At 43.3% G+C, this 18,691-nt stretch overlaps 1 protein-coding gene across 1 annotated transcript in view; it reads left to right on the top strand.

Annotated features, from left to right (window-relative positions):
- Positions 1 to 13,404: 13,404 nt before the first annotated feature.
- The window catches only part of LOC121922726 (C-type lectin domain family 2 member B-like), a 28,363-nt gene continuing 23,076 nt past the window's right edge, over positions 13,405 to 18,691 (top strand). Inside the window, exon 1 of the mRNA XM_042452464.1 lies at positions 13,405 to 13,447. The gene's annotated coding sequence lies outside the window, so the exon portion shown is untranslated. The remainder of the gene's footprint in view (positions 13,448 to 18,691) is intronic.

Genomic DNA, 18,691 nt, shown 5'->3' with positions numbered 1-18,691 from the left:
CCACCTTCCATGATTGTGTGATGAAATTATGTAGAGGCCTTCATCTCTCCTTTTTGCATTCTTCACCATGAAAATTTGATTGATCAGAAAAACTCGTGTCTCATTTGCAAGATAGTGAAGATTCATGGGATCACCAACAGCCTTTTCTTCTATTTTGCCCGTCTGGGGGTCACATCTGGAGAATATTATCTGATGTGTTGTATCATAGCTGAGAGTCAAATTTTCACTTTCATCTTCATGCATGCTCAGATTGTACGTTCCTGTCAAAGCAAAATGTCAACATTGTTATTGTTATTATACACTGGTGCCTCGGGTTACGAAATTAATTCGTTCCGCCATTCCTTTCGTAACCCGAAAATTTCGTAACCCGAAAAGGCTTTCCGTTAGCACTAGAAAGCCTATAGCATTTGAATTTTGCGCCGAAATGAATTTCGTAACCCGAAAAATATTTCGTAACCCGAAACAGTTTTTGCCAATCCAACTTTTTCGTATCCCGGAAATTTCGTAACGCGATCATTTCGTATCCCGAGGCACCAGTGTACTTTATTTGTATAGCGCTGTAGATTTACATAGCACTGTACATACAAACAATAAAATCAATAAAAATGAAACCTGTCAATGGCGTACATTCTACAAAATACATATAAAACAATAGATAGAATTAGATTAAAAAGCAGACAACAAATTAAAAAGATCAAACAGTAAATATCAAATCAAATATCAGATATCAGACAATGGCATAATTAATGTTGAGTAAAACATGGTGGCAAACAGGTTATAACCAAGTGGCCTGCTGCTCCAAGTCACTGCAGTGCTGAATTATCTCCCAGTGAGTTTCCAAGTCTGATTCTAAGTGTGGGTGTTAACCTTATAGCCCTCGATGGATTTGGACAATCTACCTTAAGGAGTAGCTGCTTCCATATGCTCCTGCCTGATTACTAAAACCTTCTTTGGAGGGTCTGCCCAGAATTTGGTGATGGGTGGTGACCAGAGAAAGAGCTTTCTCCTTAGTGACCCTTTTGCCTGTGGAACACCTTCCCACAAGAGATCTGCCCAGCATCCTGCTTGGTAGCATTTAGTTATAACCTTCCTCTTCTGGTAGACATTTGTCAGGCTCCCAATTGCCACCCCCAAACAACAAGAGGCTGTGCTTCTAAAGAGTAACAGCTTTATTGAAAGGTAAAGGTATAGGCAACAGAAGTGACTTCTTTGTCAGGAATGAAGATACATAGTTACAGATGGGTTATATAGTCCCACGAGCAGACCCACCCCCATTAAGCAATAAAGTTAATTAATTGGATCAGTCTTTCTCGCGCAGTGAGGAATCTCCACCCAGATGACGTAGTGTCCTCTCGTCCGGCCTCTCCGGCCTGTTCCCAAAACAATTAAGTTCTCACCAAGTGTTATCTCCTCCTTGCACCTGTGGCCTTGAAGCCCGGACAGCCCTCTCTACTAAACTAAGTAATATAAAACCTTAACAACCTATGAGTATATGTAAGAATGGTTATATATCCCATCATCCCACAACCCAACATACACGGTAGCATATAAAGCATAACAACAACATATATTAATATCAGGAACATATTACTATAACAGCCTATAAGTAGTAGCATTAACTTGCATTTAACTCACCCCTCCCAACACAAGAGCAGTCTCTGGCTGGCTGGGTAACTCCCTAACATTGTAACATTCCAATCCTAATAAGCAAGCACAGAAGCTAGCCATCTATCCATCACCTTCTAGTACATTCTAACTAGCCAATATATATCAACCCATTATGTCCTTAATCAAATAATATCTAAACAAACCCTAAACTAATAATCCCTCTGACAGAACCCCCAAATGAATATATAAATGACAAGTGAATATATGAATGCAGGGGAGTTCTGACAACATTAAATTGCCCACTCTGGTTTTAGGGTCTCCACAGACTGCCTAAAAGCTTCCCACCAAAAACAAAACAAAAGAAAAACCTCGAAGTGGCTGGATCTCCATTTCTGGTTTTGAAACTACAGTATTGCAAACTTTTAAATGGTGAATTGTTGCTCCTAGAGGTGTCCAGGAGAGGCAGTTTACTTTCTCCACACATATGATTTGACAGAAAAAGGGTGGTCTGGGAGAATACTGAACACTGCACTTTACTTTCCTAACTTATCCCTCTCCCATGAGCTCACTCTTCTCCTGACCTTGAAATGCTTCTGTATGCATTATGATTCAAGTTGTATACTGTATGTCATTTAAACAAGGTTTTTAAAAAACTTAGAATTCTTTTTTTTCACACACAAAAAAAATCCAGTTTTTTTGCATTGTTTTAATAAAAAAACTTAGAATCCTGCTTACAGGGACGTAGCCAGGATTTTAGGAAGGGGGGGGTCCAGACTAAGTGCCACCATTATAATGGGGCTTGAGTGTGGTGGTGCAGCAGCACACACCATTCATTTTCCTAATGGAAGGGGGGGTCCGGACCCCAAGAACCCCCCCTTGGCTACGTCCCTGCTGCTTATTATATTTATACTGTGTAACATTATTTTATATATTAAAAGGCCTTATCAACCATGTTTTAATACTTTTTCACACTAGCAATCTCTGAGATGGTTTACATCTTTCAATCCAATTTGCTTATTATTTTTATTAAATCTGCATATATGAATATATTCTATGAATATATAATATAATGAATATATTATATTCAGATGTTAAATCTGAATGTATGAATATATTATGAATATATTCATAATATGTATACAGTGGGGCCTTGTTATCCACTGGGATTTAGTTCTAGGATCTCTTGTGGATAACAAAATCCATTAAACATAATGGCAGAGCAAAATGGTGTCTCTTATATAAAATGGGAAATCAAGGTGTGCTATTTGGAATTTATCCTTTTTTTTTAATATTTTCAAGCCATGGAAACTTGAATCCATGGATAAAAAAAACAGTATTATGAATATACATAATAAAACATACAAAGTGCTCTCAGAGACAGTTGAAAATAAGAATTAGTTAATATTAGTCCCACTTATTACTTATAATTAAATCTGAACAAATAGTAATACACAATGTAAAATAATTTTTTCAAAGAAACACGCACACACAAAAAGTAATTAAACATTAGCACTGGTATTATACACTTTGAATAAAAACACTAGTTTAGAGGATTTTTCATTTCCCAGTCTGTTTCAAAGGTTTGGATAAACTAAACTGAAAGAAGAAAGAATTATTTCTATACTACCTGAAGACAGTGGCATCCCTAGGGTTGGTGTCATTTGGTGCAGTAACTCATGGTGTCACCCTCCCCATTTGCTTTCTCCCATTTAGAATCCTTAGCAATGCCATTTTTGCACTAATGTTACTCCTAAATCATAATTCCCATATAGCACTGAGTGTAATGCTAATAGTTGTGACATAAACAACTAGCTAACTTACATTTATACCTTCAAATTACAATAGCATATGCACAACCTAAATATATTTATATATTCATAAGTGAAGATTTGGTTAAAATGTGATGTTTTTAAAGAAAATATAAAAAGAATTTAAAAATTTTAAATTTCAATTTTTTAAATTTTTTTAATGAAATTTGAATTTGGAAAAATTCCAGGGCTTCACTTTTCTCCTCCAACTGAGCTTCACCCCATTCCTACAATTTTTAAAAGGGAAGCAGATGAATGCCACAGCCCATTTCTGCCCAAAAGTAGGTGTCTGGGGAGAAGTGGTGTCACCCTCCCTTAAGGTGTCACCTGGTGTGAGCCACACTTCGCACGCCTCCCTAGTGAGGCAACTGCCTGAAGCAAATCTACTCCTTAAATAATTCTTTGCACCTTCTTAACCTTTCTTCCAAACTTTATTCTTTAGAAAGCTGTTATTTGAAAATTTATTTCACTCTGAGACATGTTCTGGCATGTTCCGACAGACATAAATGTGTTTGTTGCTTCCTTTTCTTATGCTGCTATCACAGACCTTCAAAAATTTTACAAGAAGATGTTCTTTATTATGATAATCAATGCTTTTGATATTGTTAATCTTTCAATGGGTTTATCTTTTTGAAATAAGATTAGATTTTTTAATGAGGTTGTTTTAAGGCTCAAACATTTGTCTTTTTGTGACAGCTACATTAAACAAGTGTATTCTGATTTTAGAGATTTGTTAGCTTCAAGCAGATGGACCCAATAAAGTGGACCATTGCCGCTCCAGCACAATTTGCGCCGGGGCTACAGTGACAGCATGCACCCAGTCGCGATCTGGGCCACCACTGTGGTTTTCAATCCAGCTGGCCAAAGGAGTGGGTTTTTTTCCTCTCCCTTTGTAGCTGAGTTTGGGCCATCTTATGCAGCCCCAGTGTGGCTTCCATGCAGTTTGGTGGTTTGCATTATCTAAACACCATGCCCCCAATGCAGCCCAGCAGCAGACCTTTTGGCCCATCTATTTCATGCCTACACTAGGTTTTCATGCCTACACTAGAAATGTACACTGTAACTTTGATAGGCTGGAATACCATTGTTTGGAAATGCACAATTTGGAAGACCACTTAGCACTGAAGAACATGTTTTCATGCCAAATTGAGGCTACGGTAATTACAGTATCACAAGTAACAACAGCAGAGAGAAAAAATTGAAGCCATGTCTTCTCCCACTTCAGTGCTACTAAAGAATATGTACATTGTAGTCTTGTTCAGTTATGACTTCCATGAATGGGCTAATGGGGAGCAGCATGAAGTGGAATGGAGCCAACCTCACTCTCCAGTCCAAAGCATCAGAACCTAAAAGGTTTTCTGCAGGGATATACAATTTCCAGAGTCACCCAGCCAGCATGGTGAGGAGCAGCTAAGCAAGGGTGGGTCTAGTTAATACTTGCACATGAAACCCCTAAGGAATACTAGAGATGTCCAGGTAGGACTAGGAAAGAATCCTGCCTGGAATCATGGAGAGCTGCTGCAAGTCAGAGTTGGCAGTACTGGGGAAAATGGACCCCTAATCTGGCTCAGGCAGCTTTCTATGTTCCTTCTTGTTACTCTCAGAATTATCATGTTGTCAGATGACTTGAAAGCCAGTTTTGCAGTGTTTCAGTCCTAGAAAGTTTATAGCAGATCAATTTTATTAAACTCAATGGGCTTAATTCTGAGTAGGTATGCATAAGAGTTTCTGGAAGTATCTCAGTGTAAGCAGTGTAGTGGTTGTAGTGGTTTAAGCTCTATACTAGGACTTCAAGAGACAGGATTGGAATCCCTGCTCAGCCATGGAAACTCATGAGATGACATTGGGCACTTTACACTCTTTCAGCCTCAGGGGAAGGAAATGGCAAACCTCCTCTGTACATGTCTTGCCAACAAAACCACATGATAGGATCACCTTAGGATCACCATAAGTCAGCAAGCACTTGAAGGCACACAGCAATAACAGCTGTAACATGTCTAAGTGTAAACTTAAACCAATGTCATTCAACACACAAAGCAACCTCCTTGTAGAATTATTGTACACTTGAAATAGTTCTCAAACTCTGGTCCACCAGCTTTTGGGACTTCAGAATTCCTGAGAATTGGTTGAGATGCCTGGGAGTTGGAGTCCAAAACCACTGGAGGGGGGGGGGAGTTTGCCCAGCCCTCTCCCTCCCCAAAGTGACACAATGCAGGCATACGTAGTAAAGAATGGAAAGGGATTGGAAAGAAATCTAGTGGTACTTTTCAAACAGGTTTATTTTGGCACAGACTGTTGTGGACATTGCTTCTTATCCAGATACATTAATGAGGGACACTGTTTGCAATTTGCCCCCTGGTATCAAAGTTACAGAGCGGTCTGACTGCAATGAGATACAGAATGATGCAGACTGTACTGGGGAGTCCATTTTCTTAGGTGCTTAGAGGTATTTTTTTGCCAGTTCCTTTCTCCAAAAGAGAGCCAACAGCCCTTTGGTAGTTTCCCATCCAAGTCCTAAGCATGGCTAGCCCCACTTAACTTTCAGGTTCAGGTAGGATATGATACCTTTAGGGCAGTTGTTCCCAAACTTTTACCCTCCAGCTATTTTGGAGTTTGGTTTTCAGAATTCGTGACTTTTAGCTAAGCTGGCTCTGGATTTCAGGTGTTGAAGTTCAAAACCCCTGTTTTTATATATATATATATAAAACTGAAAAACACCATGCCAGTGGGCTGGTTTATCTGTGTTTTAGCCTGAACTAAGGTGCTGATAGATCCTTTAAAATTTGGACTAAATCACTGGCTTACTGAAACAGAAGCCTTTAGCTGCCACTGAAAACTCCCAGTGAATTGGAAGTTAGAGCAAAGCAAAATCAATCATGGTTAGAATAATATTCTGTGATCACTTTTCTCTTTTCTCGCCACTGTTTTTCTCACCGTATTTTTTAATATCTTTTTTCCAGATTGCTAAACAGTCCTGGGACATCCAAAGGAGCTGTTCATTGCATTGGATTCTATATAACACTTTTTTCAGGCATAATTTTATAACAAACAGAATGGAAGGAGTCCAATCCAGCTATCCTAACTGCTTATCTGGGACCATGAAGGCTAGAGTTTCCATACCCTGCTTGTCCCTGGATCACAGCTCTCAGTTAGTTGCAGATGGACCCACAGCCAATAAAGCCCACCAGCCAGAAACTTGATAAATTGTACAGATCTAATGGACAGTTACAGATCAGTGGTTATCCCTGGATTTATGGAATTATTTTCGTGGGTTAATCCACAGAATGGCGTATGTGAAGAAGCAACATCTTTTTATTTTGACTGACAGGTATGTATAGGTGATTTTAAATTTTCATGTGTATGTTATATTCTATATTACAGCCTCCTCCTGTTCATGTTTTATTTGAGAATTAATTCCCACTCTGGACGTTATCAAAGGGGTAAAATTGGAAGGTTAAAGTGGGGGCAATGCAGGGTCATCCAGGGGATGCAGCAGCCAGTGCGCAGGGAATCTGGGCTGAATGGGAGGCCAATGAGGAGGAAGCAAGTTCGCAAAACTACCAGAGTTCGAGTCCCTTTTGCTTGAGAACTGACTCCTTTCGCGTGGAAAGCCTCCCACGACTTTGCCCCAGCTGACCCAGTGGGTTTCATGGCTGAGCTAGGAATTGAACCCTGGTCCCCAGAATCCAACTCTCTCACACCACTACGGCCACAGTAGCAGAGGTAAAACAGCAGCCAAGGGAGCTATTAGAAAATATAGTCACTCTTTCGCCTACACCTCCTTCATCATCAGTAATGCAGCACCATTTTTGTGGCAAATCTCACCATGCCACACCTGAAAGCAGGTGACACATCATTTGAAAGAATAGGAGAATGTAGGACACCCTGATGTCTCTTGTTCTTGCTAATGGCTGACTTGAAACAACTCCGATATTGTTGCCTAGCAGAGAGCATATCTTTAATTTTAAAAATGGATTAAAGTATTTGTATCACATTGTATGTAGCCAAAGATTTCAGGGCAACACATAATAGAATCATTTTAAATACTCTAAAATATAAGACAGTTTAAAAAAAATTGAAGAAACAATGCAGTATAGCACCATAAGTGGTGTAGCTCCCTCCTATGGAATTCTGGGATTTCTAGTTTTAAAAGGTCTTCTTGACCTTCTCTGACCATGAATACTGGTGCCTCAGAAAGCTACAAATCCCAGGATTCTGGAGGCTGAAGTTATACTAATTAAAGTGGTGTAAAGCTGCATTATTTCTGCAGTGTAGATGCACCTGAAGTGTCTAAAGTGTGAAACTGCCTATTAAATTACAACAGTTGAAATCATGTCCACACACAACTTGGATAGAAATGATTAGACTCCAGATCCTTGAATCACAGCCATTTTTCCCTGATGGTGAAATGTTGGCCTGAGTCAGGCCTCCCTGGGAAGGGCATTGCCCCAATGAGGTGCCACAAAAGAGAAGGCCCTCTTCCCACCTGTGAACATACTGTTCCTACTGGTAAGACACAAAGGAAAGCCCCTCTGACAGGGCTCATTCCTTGGACAGGTGTCTATGGAGAGTACACTTGCCCCTCTGTATTCACTAGGGTTAGGGACACAAGACCCCTGTGACTATGGAAAAAAAACCAAATAACAAAAACACTATGTTTTTACATGAGAGGAAACCTCTCTAGGAATCTCTAGGTCCTCTGGTGCAACTCTGTGGCCAACGTCTGACAGACACTGACCATAGAACTGTACAGGAGGAGCTACAAAGGCCTAGTAGAGTACTCTCTCTAGGAATCGCTAGGTCTTTCAGTGCAACTTTTGGTTAAAGTTGACCATAGAGTTGCACTGGAGGACCTAGATATTCCCATAGAGGACATATTAGCCAAATCTGTGAATAACCCAATCCACAAATATCAAAGCTGCAACTATGGAGGGAGGAGTGTACCCCAAGGCCCCAAGTGGTTCACCCACAACCCAGATCCTCCTTACCATGCAGTGGTGCTTGGCAGTCTTTGGTGCCAGAGTCTTCTGTTTCCGAGGCCAAGCAAGTGATGCCAAAGAGGAGGGTTGTAACTGTAAGCCTTCTGCAAAGCATTCCCAGAAGGCCCATGGCAGCAGAGAGGTCTTGGGGTCCCTAAAGGAGGAGGAGGAGGAGGAGGAGGAGGAGGAGGAGGAAGAGAAGACACAGAGACACCCAGTAACCCATCAGGGCCAGGCTTTTGCAAGAAAAGGTGAATACAGTGGCACCTTCTTTTCCGCTGCTCATCCATGGGGCAGCATTTCTGCTTGTGGATTTTATTGTCTATTCCTAAAACAAACAATCCTCTCTCTCTCTCTCTCTGACTCTTGCCCTCACTCTCTCCCCAGCTGTGACAGTCTCCGCACTCTCACGCCTTCTCTGACCCTGATTCTAGTACAGTCCCGACTTTCCTGACTACTCTGATATGGATAGCCCCTGTCTGCCCCAAGATGTCTCTCGCTCTTCGGTTATGTTTATATTTTAATCAATTTTAATCTGTATCATTGTGGTACTGTTTGATTTTAAGGGAGGGGGGGGGCTTCAGGACGGTTTGGTTGTGTGTGTGTGTGTACTATGTGTTTTATTGATATATATTTTGCTGTTGTAACCCGCCTCGATCCGTAGGGAGAGGCGGGATATAAATAACATTTGTTATTGTTGTTGTTGTTCATCGGGAGGGAGGGTCAGAATATCCCCCCGGCCCTCTGTTCCTCGTGTCCCCATAGCGGCCCCCCCCACATACCCCCCCCGCTCTCTGCTGGGCTTCTCACTGGGTCACTGCTGGGCTTGGAGGGAGGGGAGCTTGCTCAGGGGGAGTGGCAGGACCCTCATCCTTGCACAGCCCCCCTTTTGGGGCTGCTTCTGGGAAGCCTTTGGGCAGCAGCCCTGGCTGGGGAGCTTCATCTCTCATCATCCCCAGCCAAGAGAGGGAGCGAGAGGCTGGAGAAAGAGAGCCAGCCCAAGGTTCCCCATTTGGGGCTTAGCCCGCCCGGCAGAGTTACCGCACAGAAAAGGGGGATGCTGGGCGTTGCGGTCCAGAAAAGGTCTCCCCAAAGAGGAGCAAGGCGAAAGGAAGAGGGGCGCCCTGCCTTTCCCTTCCCTCTCTCTTTCTCGGACTCGGAAGGGCTCCTGGGCGGCAGAGCCTCCCTTGCCTCGCTTACTGCCCCACTGCCCCGCCGCGGAGCCCCTACCTGCAGTCTTCCCTGGAGGAGGTCGCCTGAGGACGGCAGCGGAGAGGAGGGCTGCCCGGCGCGGAGGAGAATTCCAATGACTCTGGCCGCTCTTGGGGAGGAGGAAGTGGGCAGGAGGCGGAGCAGGGCGCTGCGGCTGATCCCCCGCCGCCAATGGGAGCAGAGCCCTGGCGCCGCTGACAGCCTGCTCTCCAGGGAGGGAGGGAGGGAGGGAAAAAAGAGAAAGAAAGAAAGAAGAGAACGAAAGAAAGAAGAGAAAGAAAGAAGGAGGGAGGGAAGGAAGGAAGGAAGGAAGAAAAAAAAGAAGGAACAAAAAAAGGAAAGAAGGAAGGAAGGAAAGAAAAAGAAAGAAGCCTGCTGGCAACCGTCCTTCCTTCCTTCCTACCTACCGGAACCTCTCCTCCTCCTCCTCCTCCTCCTCCTCCTCCTCCTCCTCCTCCTCCTCTCCTTGGAAGTCTCCGGAGGAGGAGAAGGAGGACAACGGGAGGGGGTCCCTTGGCGTTTTTCTTTTGCAGAAGTTAGCCCCCGCCAGGGTCGCCTTAAAGCGACTTGGAAACCAATGGAAGGCGTACATCATCATCAACAACAACAACAAGCACCGCAGGTTTCCTTTGGAGGCAGCCCCCCCGGAGTTGGGCTCTTCTGCCCCTCCGCAGAAAGAGAGGACGTTACAAGGTTAAAAGATAGGCAGAGAGAGATTTTGGCCTGTTGCAGACTGCCAAAATAAAGCTGCTTGGGGTCTCTTTGGAAGTACAGTATGCTGTTTAAATGACGCATGCATCCTAAGAATCCGGAAGCTGCACTAAAGCTGCACTCCAGTCCTTAGAAATGGAGTGTGGCTTTGGCGCGACCTCCGGACTCTTAGGACCCATGCATCATTTAAATAGCATACCTCCAAAGAGACCCCAAGCAGCTTTATTTTGGCAGTCTGCAACAGGCCATAGAGATAGAGATATAGCCATGCTCTTTCGTGCTGCTCCAAAAGGAGGACACTTGGAAATCCCTCCCGGAGAGAAGGTTGAATTGTAGGGCATCCTATAGCTATGCGTTTCGTTGTTTCTGCCTCAACTGCTCCTCCTAATTTGGTGTAAGAAATGTGGATTAGGGAAAACAAATTACCAAGCACATATACTGTATTTGTCAATGGGACACATGTGTGTGTGTGTGTGTGTTCTCTGTATCTGTGCTGAAGAGAAAATATAAAAATTAAAAATTAAATCTTTATTTTCACCCCACCTCTCCATCCAGATCGAGGCGGCTTACAATAAAAATGCAAGAGATAATGCAGCTTGACACTGCTTTGGCTGCCGTGGCTCAAGGCGATGGCATTCCGGGATTTGTAGCTTTGGGAGTTAGACTTCTCTCTGTCAACTCCCAGAATTCCATAGCCTTGAGCCAGAAAGTGTTAAAGCGGGGCCAAACCTGGTTATTTATCCAGTGTAGATGCAGTTTCGGTTGCCTAATAATAAAAATAAAACCGATTAAGATCGTAGAGGATTGGGACACCCTAGAAATACACAAGAATGACCCGACTCCAATGGAGTTGACTGGTGCGCAAACAAAACCTCTGACTTGGTCCGAAATTGGATCTAAGATCAATAGGAGTCTTATCTGCGACTCGGTGGATTTTAGGCAGACGCTTCCTCCACTTTTCCAGGGCAGCTTTGTCCCCTTGGAGGACTTCCAGAATCATTTTCAGAGAGGAACTGGAGTGAGACCGGAATAACAAACTAGCAAAACGAATGTACCCTGAGCTTTACTCCCCCAAAGACATCCGATCCTTCTTACCTTGGAAGCTAAGCAGGGTTAGCCCTTGTTAGGACTTGAGTGGGAAACTGAAGGCTACATTTCAGGTCCAAAACCCACTGCAGAAATAATCCCGTCTGAGACCGCTTTAACTGCCTTGGCTCAGGGAATCTAGGGAATCCTGAGAATTGTAGTTCATTGTGGCACCAGAGCTCTCTGACAGGAAAGGCTCAATGTCTCAGAAAACTACAGTTCCCAGAATTCCCTAGCATTGAGCCAGGGCACTTAAAGCGGTCTGAAACTGGATTATTTCTGCGGTGGGTTTGGGACCGCAGAGGAAGAAACGGGCAAAAGCACTTCGGAGTTCAATGCATTGCATTAATTTCAAATTGATTCATTTTAAAAAGTGTAAAAAAAAGTTGATATACAATTAATTGTTTATATTGATTTGATGCGAAATCTTCCTCTTCTGGGAGGCTTCCTTTTATCCTCTCTTATCTTTTTCCTATGAAAGCAAAGGCGGCCGGGGATCGTTTCCAGGTTTGATTTCTGGAGGCATTTTGTTTCTGATAGAGCGCTTCTCTCTGAATGTTTGGTCTTTATTTATTTATGTGTTTCTTTATTTTCAAGGAAGAAGGAGATCGTTTCCTTTCTATTCGTTTGAGGTTAAACTGCTTTCTGGGTCCAGAGGTTTTAATTTAGGACGACAAGGGAGGAAACACGTGTTTGAATGAGAACGCATCAGACACGCGTGTCAATCCTTCCAGTTTGTTTGAGAAATGTTGCAAATCCGCCTCGCTATCAAACGGTGGAGGGACAGGGAAAGGTTGGGCAAACCTCCCTAAAAAGCTATTTTCATCCGAAATAAGTAGAGAGTTCAAGGGGCGCCTTTAGAGCCGAAGTTGGAGGCGTTACTTTGATGGGATTTTGACAGTTTTAGTCCAAAGGGTTAACATTTCCAAGCTCTGCTCTGATTTGTTATTGATCTTTTCAATGTACAGTGTATCCTGGTTTTCTGTATATTTCCCTACATCAGTAGCACGTCCCAACATGTCCAGATTATTATTATTATTATTATTATTATTATTATTCTCTTGTGACTTCAACACACATGCAGAAATAATCCGTGTTTTCAGCGCTCTTGAAGTGCCCTGAATCAGGGCTATTAGGGAATCTGGGAATTGGAGTTTATTGTGGCACCAGAGCTCTCTCTGACAGAGAAGGCTCAATGTCTCACAAAACACAGTTCCCAGAATTGAGCCAGGGCAGTTCAAGCGGTTCAAAACCGGATGATTTTCTGCAGTGTGTGTTTTGGGACCTTGGTTAAAATAAGGACCGTTAAAAAATTAACAGGATGAAAAAAGTTAAAAAATCAATTAAAGCATCATAAATTAAAAACGTGGAGTCTTAGAAAATTCAACAGTAACAGCAAGTATGAAGAGACACTTGCCAAGGGGACCCAAAGTAAGAATCGCCATGAAATTGGAAAGGACTTCAAGGCACACACACAGAAAATAAGTTTTCAAGGGTGGTGCAACATTTTGGCATGGCATTTTTGAGCAGAAAACATTACTTCACGCACAGAAAATTGATATTTCTCTGCTGACACGGTCGCTTTCTGTGCAAAATAAGTGGTTGCGTTAATAAGAATCCGCCATTTGTCCCTTTCGATGATGGGATTTCTCTGTCCAGTATTCAATCTTTGTGATCTTTTGCAAAATCACGAAGGCCCTCCTGGGAGAACCGGATCAAGGAAGGGTAATTTATCAGTATTTCATTCACATATTTGGTTAAAACCCTCGCATTCCCACAAAGTATGTTGTCTGTTTACAGTGGTTCCTTTGAATGTGCTACAACAATATTGTTGGGTTTGGTTTTTTAAAAAAAAGTTTTTACAATTAGCTACTGAAACCATATCCCAGTTTTTTCACTAATCTTCCCTCCTCTGTTCTTTACAGGTCCCCCCCCCCCCTCCTTGCATTTCTTTCCCATTTCCTGAAGCTCAAAGACACTGATCCGGCCCTTTTACACTTTTGAAAAAGAGGAAGCTGGGCTCCTTTCCAAAGTGTGAGGAAGGTAGGGAAAAGAGACACACTTTTTTTTCTGCTATGTGACAAGTGCAAAGAGCAATGTCCTTCCGGTAAACATCTACACAACACACACACACACACACCACACAACACAACACACACAACCGACGCTTCTAGAAGGACTGTTGTTTGATATCATTGTGTTTCATTAAGTTTAATGGTGTAGCTTTGTATTTCTAGTTTTCAGAACATCTGTTTATCAAACCTCTGTGTGATAACCTCTTTTTTCCTGAGGAGACAGGTAGATACAAATCAAATCCATAATTTAGAAAAGTAAATATTTGCAGAAATCAGTACAGGTTCAAATGAGTGGACACATCTGGATCAATAATTGGGGTTTGTTGGTTGTTTGCTCCGCAGAGTCAGCTTGTCTTCTTCACATGTTTCATAGTAAAATTAACGGTGGCCAGTGTATACAGGGTTAGTTTTGTTTGTGGTAGCTTTTAATAATGGAAGGGAGGGGTTTGGTTCTCTTCCTCGAAGAATCGTAGAGCTGAATCCCTTTTGGGAGATTTCATAGAGTAATAGAATCATAGAATCATAGAATGGGAAGAGACCGCAAGGGCATCCAGTCCAACCCCTTTATTCTGCCATGCAGGAAATCCAAATCAAAAGCACCCCAACGAGGACATCCAGCCTCTTGCTTAAAGACCTCAAAGAAGGAGACTCCACTACACTCCAAGGGAGTTTATTCCACTGTCGGTCAGCCCTTACTGTCAGGAAGTTCCTCCTCCTAACGTTCGGTGAAATCTCCTTTCCTGCAACTGCATCCATCGCTCCTGGTCCTAGTCTCTGGAGCAGAAAAACAAGCTTTGCCCCTCCTCAATATGACATCCTTTCAAATATTTAAAACAGGGCTATCATATCACCTCTAACCTTTTTTCTCCAGGCTAATATCCCCAGCTCCCTAAGTCGTTCCTCATAGGGCATGGTTTCCAGACCTTTCACCATTTTTTGTCGCCCCCTTTGGACACGCTCCAGTTTCTCTCAATGTCCTTTCTGAATTGTGGTGCCCAGAACGGGACACAATATTCCAGGGGGGCCTGAACCAGAGCAGAATACAGTGGCACTAATTCTCTGATCTAGACAATATACTTCTATTGATGCAGCCTAAAATTGCATTGGCATTTTTGGCTGCTGCATCGCACTGTTGACTCATGTTCAACTTTTGGTCTACTTGGACTCCTAGATCCCTTTCACATGTAGTCCAGATCCAAGATGGCCTATTTGCAATGCAAAAGAACATAAGGGATTTTCACCACAAGCTGTGTCCCCGACAAAAACAGGGAGCAAGCTTTCTAGCATTTTGACATTCCAACAAACAGAGGATATCTTTCACAAATCTATAACCAGACTTTCCTTATCAGTCTACTATGAGGCTTCTTGTTTCTCCGGGGAGCACAGGACCTGGGCATCTCGACTCCCTTTTGCATCACTATCCCATCCTCCCTGTGAAGGCCTCTTCCAACTATGCATGGATATTAAAGCTTGCTTATCATTATTCTTATTATGTGCTGAGGTGGAGAAGAAAAATGGGGAGGAGGAGAGAGAAGGAGGAGAGGGGGGTGAACCAGCTAAAGGAAGAGCTGTGAGAGAGAGGGGGGGGTAAACAACCCTCACAGTACCTTAAAGAATGTGTTTTCTGCAGTGCCTTGCCTTAACCAGTTGGCTGTTAACCGTTCTATAGCTGCCCTCGCATTTTTTCTGCCTGGGGCTAATTCAGAGCAATGATTTACAGTCCCAGGCGGAGAGATTTGGGTGCCTTTCAAGATTACAAACCCAGCAATTCGCTGGTGGCAACCGTGCATTGGCAATTTAAGTGGCATCGGAATGCTTCATTTCTGGAGCAATGTGGGTGGGGACTGGAGTAAAATCTAGTTGCAAAACTATAATTAATGCCTATTCTGATTATAGTGTGTGCTCCAGACTAATTGCCCTTCGGTTTCCTTGTTACAAAATGCTGTCAGGTTTTTAAAATGGAATCATTGCCCTTGGATGGAGGGTAAGAATATGCGTGGGTTCTGTGTGTGTGCTTCCAAACTTCCAATTTTGCCCATGTGAAGGTGGCTACATTTCTTTTTTCCTATTTTGACAGAAATTAGGAAGAGTTTCTACTTCTTGTTTTGGTAAAACAGTTTATTTGCTTTTCATGAACTGTTCTTAATTACTTACATTCTGAATCAATTTTCATTGGTGGTGGCTATAATATACAGGTTCATTCATCAACCAGAAAAGAAACCAGTGATATACCCAACCCCCATGTATTTTTTCCTCTCCAGAGCCTTTCTCTGATCATTTCCGGCTTGACCATTTCCCTCTTTGGCTACCAAGGACGAGCAGTTCAGGAACTCCTGACAAGTTTAGATACAGAAGAGAAGAGGACTAGAGGTGAATTTATCTGCTTTGGACCAACGAGGAGCTCCTTCTTTACAGGTCTGCCCCCCGACAAAGCAGAGATGATGCCTCCGAGGTAAGCTATATTTTCAAAGGACAGTTTCCTGTACATTGATAAAATGTAGACATACACTCCAACATTGTAATTTTTCCCCTTTCTTCAATACCAGGAAAGATTCTTTCTTTCTTTCAATACCAGGAAAGATTCTAGAGCAGATCATTAAACAGAGAGTCTGTGAACATCAGAAGGCAATGCCATAACACAAAAAGTCAACATGGGTTTCAGAGAAACAAGTCATGCCAGACAACCTAATCTCTTCTTTAAATAAAATAACCAGCTTGGTAGATGAAGGGAATGCTGTGGATATAGTATATCTTGATTTCAGTAAGGCCTTTGACAAAGTTCCCCAGGACATTCTTGCAAACAACGTTGTAAACATGTGGGCTAAAAACAAGTAACTATTACATGGATTTGTAACTGGTTGACCGGCGGAACCCAAAGGGTGCTCAACAATGGCACCTTTTTCATCCTGGAAAGAAGGTGACCAGTGGGGTCCCACAGGGCTCTGTCCTGGCCAGTGCTATTCAACATCTTTATCAATGATTTGGAGGAAAAAATTGGGAGCAAACTTATCAAATTGAAATCCACACCAAATTAGGGGAGTAGCTAATACTCCAGAAGACAGGATCAAAATTCAAAATGACCTGAATAGACTAGAAAGCTGGCCAAAGCTGAACAGAATGAACTTCATAGGGAGAAATGTAAAGTACTCCACTAGGGCCGACTGCATAGGGCGAAAAAAATGAAATGCCACAGATATAGGATGGGGGACACCTGGCTAAGGAGACACATGTGAAATGGATCTAGGAGTCCAAGTAGACCACAAGTTGAACATGGAGTCAACAGTGATGCGGCAGTAACAAGGCCATGCGATTTTAGGCTGTATAAATAGAAGTATAGTGTCTAGATCCATTTGAAAGTAAGAGTGCCATTCTGATTCTGCCTGGTTGGCCCCACCTGGAATATTGTGTCCAGTTTCTGGGCGCCACAATTCAAAAGGACATTGAGAAAACTGGGAGCATGTACAAGGAGGGTTGACTAAAATGGTGGAAAGGTCTGGAAACTTGCCCATGAGGAACGCCTTAGGGGAGCTGGGGATGTTAGCCTGGAGAGAGAAGGTTAAGAGATGATATGATAGCCCTGTTTAAATACTGTAGTTGAAGGGATGTCATATTGAGGAGGGAGCAAGCTTGTTTTCTGCTGCTCCAGAGACTAGGACCCGGAGCAATGGATGCAAGCTGGCAGGAAAGAGATTCCACCTGAACATTAGGAGGAACTTCCTGCATTAAGGGCTGTTTCGACAGTGGAACACAACTCCCTCGGAGTGTAGTGGAGTCTCCCCTCTTGGAGTCCTTCAACGGAGGCTGGATGGCTATCTTTCGGGGATGGTTTGATCTGGATTCCTGCATGGCAGGGGTTGGACTGGAGGGCCCGTGCGTGTCCCTTCCAACTCTATGATTCATATTCTTTCCCTGTTTGTCTGATGAAGAAGACTTGAACTTGGCCAATAGAGTGTTGCTGTTTTGTGGGTTTGGGATGCTCAGCCAGTCCCTTTCAGCTGGATTTCTTTCTTGGTTTGGTACAGAGGCTGTATCTCTTAATGCAAGGGGGATGGCCACCCGGGTCGGAATGAAGAAGGGTCTCGGAGAACAACCTTTATCACTGGGATGTTAAAACTGAATGGGACTGACCGAAATGGATACATTTCAGTATCTACTAAGGATCTTTAGAGTCATTGTAAACGGCTGGAGACCTCTGGTTGCTTTTTAGTGAAGAAAAGAACATGGTTGGCAGCTAAGAATTCACTCGATTGATTTTAGTGGACGAAGCAGAGGCTATAATATAGGGAGAGGTTGTATTTGTACGCATTTATACACACCGTACACATTTATAAACACCAGCAACCTTTATCTGAAAGAGCCAGTGAGTTCTTCTGTCATAAAAACGGGTGTGTGTGTAGTTGTCACCCCTCAGGAAGGAAACTCTTGGCCACATGCCCGAACTCCCCCCCCCCAAAAAAAAACAAACATGGTTACCCATCTGTCTGTTTCAAGGTGTGCAGGAAACTAATACTCGGGATTGAACCCTCAGTGATTGAGGACCCCCAGAGGATCCCAACATTTGGCCAAGGGTGCAGCCAAATCGGGCCTGGTGTGTCCATAGGCATATATGTTATACCCTTGATGCATCCATAAATATCTATGTATAGACCTATTGAAGCATCCATGCCCCACCCACACCCCCGCCTGCCCCAAGCCCTAGACAAGAGGAGATGAAAATCCAAAAAGACCTCGTTTGAAAACACATTGCAGAGACAACTCAGTTGGAGACCCTTAACTGCCCTGGCTCAGTGCTAGGGAATCCTGGGAACTGTGAGACTTTAGCCTTCTCTGCCAGAGAGCTCTGGTGCCATAATAAACTAAATCCCTATACCTAGACCCAACTCGGAGCTGCAAAGGGTGCAGACATGGCACCATCGCTGTCTGAGCTCAATATAAAGTGTTGGTAATTTACATATAAAGCCCTAAATGGCTTTGGGCCCAGGATATCTAAAGGACCCGCCTCTCTCCATCATTCCGCCTCGCACCCTCAGAACGTCTGGGACAGCTACTCCCCAGCGGACGTTTTCCATAGCGCCCCAGCCCTTTTGGAAATGCGCTGCCCACAGAGCTCCCGCTCGCTCGTCTACTACCCTGACCTTAAAACCTTCCTATTCCAACAGGCCATTCCCGAATTAAAATCCTGTGGGCCCCCCCTCTTTCGTGGCCAAGAGGC

The sequence above is a fragment of the Sceloporus undulatus genome, chromosome 2, assembly GCF_019175285.1.
Source record: "Sceloporus undulatus isolate JIND9_A2432 ecotype Alabama chromosome 2, SceUnd_v1.1, whole genome shotgun sequence".
In the NCBI taxonomy this organism is placed as follows: Eukaryota; Metazoa; Chordata; class Lepidosauria; order Squamata; family Phrynosomatidae; genus Sceloporus; species Sceloporus undulatus.
The sequence above is the reverse complement of the archived record's forward strand: the minus strand, read 5'-3'. Positions and strand labels throughout refer to the sequence as shown.